General features: G+C 45.0%; 1 pseudogene; it reads right to left on the bottom strand.

The window, feature by feature from the left end:
• Nucleotides 1-486: 486 nt before the first annotated feature.
• LOC103650290 (uncharacterized) lies at nt 487-7,128 on the bottom strand (annotated as a pseudogene).
• Between the last annotated feature and the right edge of the window lie 900 nt (nt 7,129-8,028).

Raw genomic sequence — 8,028 nt, forward strand, 5'->3', positions numbered from 1 at the left:
TATTGCGCTAGATTGAAATATGTATAGCGAACGAATTTGTGTTGAAGGAGAAGAAGGCAGTGGATAATACAGTTTCAGGCCAAGATTTCCAAATTTTCATGCTTTGGGGTCAGCTTTAGAGGCACTTAACTAGTATATACTCATGTGCGGGAAGACGCTCATGAGCAGCTACACAAGGGAGGAAACAGAAGAAAATTGAAAAAAAAAGAGGAGAAATTTAATACGAATATTACAGAGACTTTACCCTTTTAGCACCAGAAGTTATTATTTTCCCAATATTAATAAACAGTTCCAGTAAAACTGTAGCACGACTGTTCTGAATAGGCCCTTAAACTAACACAGGCTAACTGAACACAACTAGCAAAAGTGATAGTTTCAAAACGAATGAACAAGCTTGCTTGGTTATTAACATGAACCAAGGATGGATGAAACGCATGCAAACACAAACTTGCCTGTGTGAACAAGAACAACAGACTTGGTTAAATTCTAGAAGCTTGTCTGGAAACATGTCGTTGACCAAGTCACCTTCACCAATATGGATGCAAACTCAACCTTTATCTGTTGACAGGTCCATCCATGGTTGGTCGTTTTGAAGCTACACCAATGTTCCGGATTGTCGCTGCTGTAAGAATGCCCTGAGCCTACCTTCAACTTCACATCCATCCAAGTATCTATTACTGCAGCAACAACATGTCTCCTTAAGGCACTCGGCTCAATAATGACGCCCTTAAAGAGCTGGATTTCTTCACATAACCCACTGGTAAAACAGCCCACACACAAACTGAAACTGCCTTCTACTTCAGATATGTGTACTTCTATCGTCGCCTCAACTGCAAAGTCAAGACGTGATACAGTTATGTCAACCGCTCCACTATCCCCGTAGATGCGTCTTGTGAATGCATAAGCGCTATTAGGCATGCATCTGTCGTCTAGTACCACTGATGCACCATCAATCAGTTGTGGATCGTCTTTCTCTTCTCCGCCCATCTTGATCCTCATGTCAAATTCAATTATAATACTGCCACACAACTCAATGCCTCGCTTAGGGCCAGTCATTTCTATAAGGGAACCCTACAAAAGTATTATATACTATATTCAGGTAAAATATGTAAGAAATGTTAAGTACTTCATTTATGAGGTTCACATATCAAACCAAGTGATTGATTGCATTCTGAAGCGCACATTTAACGCTAGCTTCCAGTAATGTGGTTAATTTCTTTATTTCAGTTTGCAAATTTAACAGTCTATTCCTAGGTGAAATAAAGAGGTCAGAAAAACTACATTTTGTAGTGTAAGAGCAACCAAGTTTCATTTTCTTTTTGGTGCATAATACACTCAATTAGTTTCATATATAATCTAGGCCAAGCAATATTACAAATCACAACGACAGAACCCTCGGTATGGCAGTGGCTTACGCAATCTAAAAAACTACTTTACAATTTTTGGAGACTTTAAATAAAAAATCACAAAGAGCCATCTTTTTGCAGTTTTAACATCAAATATTACTAAATAAGAAAATAATCATAAGATAAAGACATATATGGCAGACAAACAACTTAGAAGCTCATAGGTAGGTACTCTCCACATCCTAAATTATAAGTCATTTTAACTTTTTTGGAGAGTCAAATCATCTTATGTTTGACCAAATTTGTATAATAAAATAATTATATTTATGATACCAATTAGTATCATTCAATTCTTCATCAATTATATTTTCATGATAGTATAAATATTTGTTTTAACAAATTTTTGTAATTCCGATCAAACTTTAGATGCTTTGACTTCCCAAGAAAGTTGAAATGTTTTATAATTTGGGATAGAGGGAGTACTTGTTCGTTGAATAATAAAGACATAGTTCATACAACAATAATATTCAACCATTCCGAGGCTCCCATCGTGATGTTGTAAGAGATTATTAAGTGGTTGGATGTCACACCCGGTTTTAGAAGGCAAACCGAATGCGAACCATGTACGTGCCAGGATCAGCAATTCACGTACACAGCAGTTACATAACATGGACATCATCACACAGTGCTCAAATAGTATTAAAAAGGGAAATAGTCGATTACATCATATGTCTGAGACATCCACATAGTCTTTACAATAAATCAAAGTGCGGAAAAGAAACGTAGATAAACGCGGCCTTCACAGGCAGCCGACTGGGGGTTGCCGCTAACCCATGCCTAGAACTCGTCGTAGTCTTGGAACTCCTGGAAGTCTCCTTCCACAGCTTCATCTTCTCCTAAGCAGTGGTTGCAATGCTGACAACCTGGGGATGAGGGGGTTTGGTGTGTAGAGCAAGAGTGAGTACACATCAACATACTCAGCAAGCATCTTGTTTGGCTGTAGTGGACTAGCTTTATGTGGGGATAAGTCAAGCAATTGCTTTTAGTTGGTCAGATTATTATTCACTAATAGAAAGCCAGGTTTTAGCATTAACCCAAGTTATTAGCCCGATGTACTCTTTCCTAACGGAAAGAATACCACTTACCAGCACCACAATCATAACCAGAACCATCAATCTCATTGCCACCTGTAAACCAAAGTGTCTCTGATCAAGTACCACTAATCACTAGAGCTCCCTTGGCCGCTCATAACCGCGAGCACGACTGATATATCAGTTTTCAAACACTCTGCAGAGGTTGTGCACTTTACCCACAAGCCGTGATTCCCTTTCTGCCCGGAGAGAGCTACTCCCCATTGACCACTACCAAGGTGGCCTAGTAGTGCATCACTACGTAGCCTTTACAAAGATTCCCCGGGGCTGTAGCCACCCGTTAGGTTTCCTAAATGCACAGCACTCCTCCCTAAGGGGGCGAACCCAAGCTTGGCAGAGCGAGCCGCATACACCGAGCCCCATTGACGGCACGACGGCTAAGCGAACTACACCCCGGATCCTCTAATTATTCAGCTAAGGGCACCCCATTCCACCCTCATGGTTGCACTGTTTTCCCGGGCGGTCATCCAAAGAACAGGTCCTTACGGAGAGGCACTCGAGAAACCGCTCGAGCCCCCTTAAAGGCCACAAGTATAACATCATAATAAGAAGAGGGAAAACAGCGTATCATAGATAATCTCATCATGTTCATTGATTATAGTTGAGCAATAGCATAAAGCTAAACAATAATAATCCAACCCAAATAGGTAAACAAGGACATAGATAACAAAAGCTAGTCAATCCTTAGGCATACATGTGTAATGCGGGAGGTGAATTAAAGAATGAATAGGACAGAGATAGGTCAAGGGACACTTGCCTCCACCAACCGACTGCTGCTCAGGGGCTTCTCCTGCGAGTTCCTCGGGCTCCTCGATCGAATCATTCTCTATGCGTTTGCAAGCATACATACATCCATCCATTCAAACTAGGAAACAAACAGTACACCATACAAGAGAACAAATAAAGTAACTATGCATAGAATATCACATACGATAATGAATTTACCATGGTTAGAAAGAGGCGGGGAAAGGTCTCGCGAGGGTTGAAGCTTATGCTCGAGGCGCGTTATGGGTAGGCGAATAACTAGACGTTACGTGCTCTAGTTCCCATTGGTTCTAACAAAAGGATTAGCTACATGCACTAATGTAAACGTGACCACTTTTAGTAAATTAACATTGAATGAGATAAACGATTAGCTATACAAATTAACTAACGTAACCAATTTCCAAATTGAGACTCCTATCTTATTAATATAAACAATGTGATTAGCGCGCATAGGATAGGGGGGTAGATAGGGCGTCTGGGGGGTAGACGGTCGTGTCGCGGACGCGACAGGGCGCTATGCGTCGCGTCGCAGGCACGATGGGCTACGCCAAGGCGCTGCGTGGGCACGCGCACGCGCAAAGCCACGCTTAACGTGCCGCGAACGAGTCGCGCACGCGTCGGGGCCGCGCGCTGGCCGAGCTCGAGGCCGCGCTGGGGCCATCACGACACGAGCAAGGCACGCCGGCGGCACGCCGGGGCGGGCGGGCGAACACGGGCGACGGCGAGGACGGCCGGGCCGGGCGCAGGGCTCACCGGGGACGAGCGCGGCGGGGGCGGCCGAGCCGGGCGTGGGCGGGTCGCCGGGGGGGCGGCCGAGCCAGGGCACGGCGGGGCCGGCGAGGGGAGAGGGCGGGCTCGCCGGGGCGCCGGGCGGACGGGGCGGGGTGGGGAAGGGGCAGCGCGGGGGGGGGGACGGGGACGGCCGAGGTCGGCGCGGCGGGGCGGGGCGGGGCAGGGCGGGCTCGCCGGACATGGGGGCGGGGCTCGCCGGAGGCGGCCGAGCCGGGCGGCTCGCCGAGCGGCCGGGCGGGCGATGAAGGAGGAGGGAGAAGGGGGAAAGGAGAGGGGAGGAGGGGGGCCTCACCACGGCGGGGGAGGGCGGCGCGGCGGCGGTCAGGGGAGGAAGCGGCGGCGACGGCGCTAGGGCAGGGGAGGGCGGCAGCGGCGCTAGGGTTAGGGAGAGGGAGAGAGGGAGAATGACGGGCGAGGCCCGCGAGGAGGGAAATTTTGGGGGGAAGGGGGGAGGGGGGCGGCTGGGCCGGCCATGGGCCCAAAGCGGGGGGCGCGGTTGGGCCGGCCGGGACGACCCACGGCGGGGGAGGGAAGGGGGGAAGGGGGGGCGGCTGGGCCGCCCAGCTGGGTCGGCACGAGGGGGAGGGGGCGGCTGGGCCAAAATGGGGAAAGGGGGGGAGAAAAAGAAAAGGTTTTTCCTTTTTCTCTAAATCTAGATGAATGATTTCACAATTTCAATCAATCAAAACAAGTGCATGGTCCGGCATGGTGCAGCAAACAAAAGAAAGTATTTCTAGGGTTTTACTTTACACGAGATTTAAAGCCAAAACCCGCTATAGCTTTGAAAAAGATCAAGGTTTAGCGAGGGGAAAAGGGAAAAGGAAAGGGTAACGCCCGAATTTGGCGAGTGAAAAGAAGAAAAAAATCTACCCCCAAATTCAGGGCGTTACATTGGAGCATGCCATCAAAATTATGTATGATCCAATCCCATCTGTTCTATACATGCATGCATGTGATAAGTTTGGCCTAGTACTACAAAATCACTAATACTGAATTTAAAATAACTATTCAGAAGCATGGGGTGTGCACCTGCTCGATGATGAGAGGATCATTCCTGCTAACATTGACGACATAGTTAAGCAATGGCTCGAGAACATCCCGCGTAGCCATATATCCATACAACTCTATGGGGCCACCATCCACATCAATCTTAGCCAACTTTAAGGAGAAAATTTGCAACATGTTTTCAAAATGCTTCCCAAATTTTTTTTGCCCTTGCAGTGCATGCAATCTTTGGGATCTGATAACGTCATTGCCTCAATCCGAGCTTCATAAAACATCACATGATTTATTATAGTGGGATATTAATACGGGGACAAAATACTAGCTAGGCATATGATAATTAAGTAGACATGATCCTTAGGATCCATTTTCACAATCCACCAATCATTTTTCTAGTTTTCTTCAATCCCCAACAAACTAACTTATTAGAAACTTATGTAACACCTACGATACAAAAATGACAAACAGTGATGAAAACAAATGGAGGAAGACTATATATACCCCCATGGCATGACAAATGGAGTGTGTTGGATTGTGATGAGATTATAGGAGTGTTGTGACACTTCACTAAGTGCTCTATGTGCTTAAGAGAGAATTAGGTGGCTAGTGTATTGCTTTTACTAGCTAGACCCGCTTAATTGTGCTTGGTCTAGGTTTAGAGCCTAGTGTTAGGTAAGTTTTGCATACATCCTACCGCTCATTGCTTGTGTTCACCATTGTTATCATAAAAGGGGTATGTGATCTTGTGAGGCCATACAAACTATATTTATGGTGTGCCTATCACTGTGTACCGAAGTTAAATATTACTATCTTTGAACAAACTATTTCAAAAGATCTTTATAGTTTCAGAACATATGAATTGCATACTATGAATGTATTTTTTATAGTGAATAGACGCACGCACACACACATGTGTGTCAGTGTGTGTGAGAGAGACTTAGGACCATACTATTGCGACATTTAATAAGAAATAAATGGAGTACATATAATGAAGTATGTTTTCCTATATATAAGGTTTATTAGGGGCTCAAAACAAATATTGAGGGGTTGTGCCTAAGATGAAGAGAGCGGACAATTTATGGCACAAGCTACAATCCTCTTATGGTGTCCATGCATGGCAGCTGGCTATGTATACATGCGTGGCAATGCATATCCCATGATTCAACTAGTTTTGTATGGGGATCCAAAAGGAAGTTGGTGTACTGATGCAATTAAAAACATTAAGTTTTGTATGGAGAATTTATCCGTTGACCTTGGTCCTACTTGATAGCCTAAATTTTTTTGTGATAAGAAAAAAGGAGGTGAAATTAGAGCTATATTGCTAATAATCACTTACTTTCATTGCGGTTCTCAATGCGATGCATTTTTCTCCATGAAAAGGCATTCCTGTATATAGAACCATCACGGTGCGTGCTATATGGAAATATAGCCAAATGCCGTACATCTTCGTCAGGGTAGTTATATTGGTAATCCGCGTGCTGATCATCATCATCTTCTTCTTCTTTTTCCCGGCGTTCTTCTTCTTCTTCCAGGCGCCTGAGTTCTTCGTCGTCGGTGCGCTCACCGGGAGGGCCATCGCCACATCGAAGAAAAATATCATGGCCTGTCTTCTTCCTGGTATGTTTGTCGCCATGCACAGCGGCCGTCCTCCCATCTTGTTCATCATTGCATGCTTTAGCCAACGACGACGTTTCGTCGTCGTCGCCTTTGATTCCACTGGTGGTGGTGGTGGCCATGCTGCTGCGAGATCCAATTCGAAATCTTGTGTGCCACCAAAAGGCCGCCAGTCATCGGATGAACGGCGGCTTAAAATAAGATGAGATGGTTTGAAACTGTAGTACCTGACAACACGACGGGTGGGTGGATCGGGAGGCACCGTGAGCGGACATGGAGATGCTCGTCGAGCCAGCGCTGGTGGCAACGAACGCCACAAAACAGCGGGGAGATGTGCCGAGGCGGCGTATTGGGCAGTGGAGGGAGTCGCAGCGACGCTGCTACGGAGACGGAGGAGAGAGAGCATCGTTGATCGCGAGAAGATTTGCATCTGCATGCATGCTCCCGGTCGTCGCGAGTTCCGACTGAGCGGAATGCGAGGCGGCGCTGGGTGGGATTAGGGAAAAAGCATATCCTCCGCCGTCCAAATTCCAATCGCGCATTCAGTTCGCTGTCCACAAGCCACAAACAACGATGCGGCCGGAGGCCCATTCTACATGGGCTGTTTGTTTGAGTAACTTCATCAAAAATGAGTTGATACATCATGTGCCTCGACTGTTAGTGAAAATCGATTTTCACTAGTGGTTTTTATCTCAACCACCAGTGAAAATCGATTTACACTCAGTTACCGCTTGTAAAAAATAATTATTTCTGTTGGCTTCTATTATTGATAGTTCTGAAAAAATAACAGTACAAATAAGTTCAGAACTGCCTATATAGAGCTTCTACTGGTGATATTTGGTTTTGGTCGTGTTCAAGTTCAAAAACTCAGGCCAAACGTTTCTGAGCTATTGCCTTCATGACGAACTCCAACTTCTACCTTTGGGCCATAACAAGTTGTTTATCAACAACATGTGAAAGTGAGGTAACAACATTGCAATGTCAATCAAATTTTTGAGACTTAGAATTATTTCATAGAAGCTTATTTTTATTACTTCATTCAAATTTGAGGTCTCTATTTAAGCTACTTAGGAGCTAAGTCAAGGTGTGGTCCAAAAACAAAGTTTATTTTATCAACTTGTTCTACAACTTTTATTTTTGGTCAAACTCTAAAATTGGAAAAACCTTAAAGATATAGATTGGTCAAAGCAACATGTGGAAAAGGGTTAAAACTAGAGTTTTAGCCGTTTTAACCACTTTCTCCACATTTTTCAAACAATAACTCTGACTAACTTTTGTTCAAGAGTTAATTTAGAGTTGTTTGAGAATGAATGCAAGGTTTCATTGACACCACATGTTTCAACTTTATTAACAAAAGC

This window comes from Zea mays, chromosome 3 (assembly GCF_902167145.1).
Source record: "Zea mays cultivar B73 chromosome 3, Zm-B73-REFERENCE-NAM-5.0, whole genome shotgun sequence".
NCBI lineage: Eukaryota > Viridiplantae > Streptophyta > Magnoliopsida > Poales > Poaceae > Zea > Zea mays.